A 2,031-nucleotide genomic window follows, 5' to 3' on the forward strand; every position below is an offset into this window, starting at 1 on the left:
AAGCCTTACGTAATTAATGGACAGCCCCAATAGGGGCGGCCAAAACTCTCAAAAAACGAAATTGATATTTTTAAACTTTAATTCACCTTATAACAAAGTTAATGTATTGTAGTTTTATGATTCCTAATTAAAAGCATACCAGCTTCTGTATTTCAATGGCATTTTCACCGCCAAAGTGGCCTAAGTCATAAAATTGAAAAATGAACCATTCGAAAAAAAGTAAAATAATAATATTTTGAGAATGGAATATATGTTTTATGTTATCCAGCATATGAAAGCTTGTTGTTGGACTGTTTGAATGCACGTATGGTGCAAAATTAATATGTCACAAAACTTTTTGAATTTTCATATATTGTACCTTACGATTTTTGGTAATTTTTAAGTTAGAAAACGGTTCGTGTCGTCACGTGTCGCCGCAATTTCGAATAGTATATCTTGAACATCATGCTTAGGGCTGCATAAAAACGTTTAAATATTATGCAGAAATTTGCAGTTTTTCAAATTAGAGCTATTTAAAAAAGTCATGTTTTTTCATATAGAGTAAAGTGGGGCAAAAGTTCGAGTGGGGCAAGAGTTTCTTTTGAAGTTTTTGAGCTCAATTCAAATTATTTCTTTCGGGTGTCAAGATTGTTCGAAGCCTTTTAGAAAAAGAGTCTTCCACTCCAAAAATTTTGGAAATTGATCAATATTTCGAAAAGTTAAATGTTAAATGTTGGTTTTTGATCAAAAAATTGTAACATGTCATGGTCCTTCCAACGCATGGAATGGAATTGTAATGAAATCGAATTCGATATTTTATTTTGGGGCGTAACTAGGTATATATTGAAGATGCTTTAGCATGTATAACTTTTTGCAAAAAAGATTTGGAAATCATATTTTACACATAGCGGGGCAAAAGTTCGAATTGTGGGGCAAAAGTTCGAGTCATGTGGCAACTTTAGGTAAAAACCTAAAATTGTGCAAAATGTCCATATGATCTCTAAGAATGATGGAATTAGTAAGAAAATTCGATCAAAGTTGAAAAAAATGTTGTTTTATCTGGATTTGGCGGAAAACTACTAATTTTTGGTGTATTAAATTTAACCCTGATTTGGGTAAAATCCAGATCGAACTTTAAAGTGTATTCCAGTTCCAACATCAAATATTAAGTGGTTTCAGATATTCATATTACCAAAGTGTCGAAATAGTGTGCTACGGTTAGCGAAATACCACAAACACTAGATTCGAACTTTTGCCCCAGTAGTGGGGCAAGAGTTCGAATAAGACACAGACATACAAAAAGTGTTGTAACTCAAAACTCATAAGACATTTGGCATTACTTTGTTCAGCAAAATTTTAGCTCATGGATGGTAGAATCACCACACGGTATTCATTTATTTTTATCTGCTTCGATTTTTTGAAAAAAGTTGAATTTTCAACTAGGGTCGAACTTTTGCCCCACCTTACTCTATTTATATATACTATAGCTTCAATTTAACACATAAAAAGACTCAACGTACATATGTACAGATGGGTAAATTATTGGTTAAAATTGGGAAAAAATCCACAGCTCAGGTGAGATTTGAACTCACGACCCTTATTCGCTAGACAAGTGCTTTACCAACTAAGCTACCGAGCCAATTAATGACCCGACAACTTAGTTGTCATAAGGTTCAATTCTAATCTCATCGATCTATATCATCTTCCCCTAAACCGCAAATATAACCATCTCTGTTGTACATATGTACGAAGAGCGAAAGCGATTTGTTTATTGTTTGAAACTGTTTGCCTATCGTAATTTTAACCAATAATTTACCCATCTGTACATATGTACGTTGAGTTATTTGAATTTCATAATTTGACCACACGGATTGGTATTACCGAAAATTTGCACTTCAAGTGAGTCGTTTTCGAGCATCTACCTCTACGTAGTTACCCGTCGTATCAAATAGAATGCGAACGACGCGTTTGATCGCCTTCCAGGTAGCATTGTTCTTCCTCTACAAGTGGTTGAGGAAGCGTTGCCTGTACGATAGGCAAACAGTTTCAAAC

At 34.1% G+C, this 2,031-nt stretch overlaps 1 long non-coding RNA gene across 1 annotated transcript; it reads left to right on the top strand.

Moving 5' to 3' along the window:
* Positions 1-541: 541 nt before the first annotated feature.
* Positions 542-1,450, top strand: LOC134285462 (uncharacterized). The gene is made up of 2 exons (XR_009996389.1): positions 542-1,028; positions 1,222-1,450. It is a non-coding gene; the product is annotated as an uncharacterized LOC134285462 (long non-coding RNA).
* The last annotated feature ends 581 nt before the right edge of the window (positions 1,451-2,031 follow it).

Source organism: Aedes albopictus, chromosome 1 (genome assembly GCF_035046485.1).
Source record: "Aedes albopictus strain Foshan chromosome 1, AalbF5, whole genome shotgun sequence".
Taxonomy (NCBI): Eukaryota; Metazoa; Arthropoda; class Insecta; order Diptera; family Culicidae; genus Aedes; species Aedes albopictus.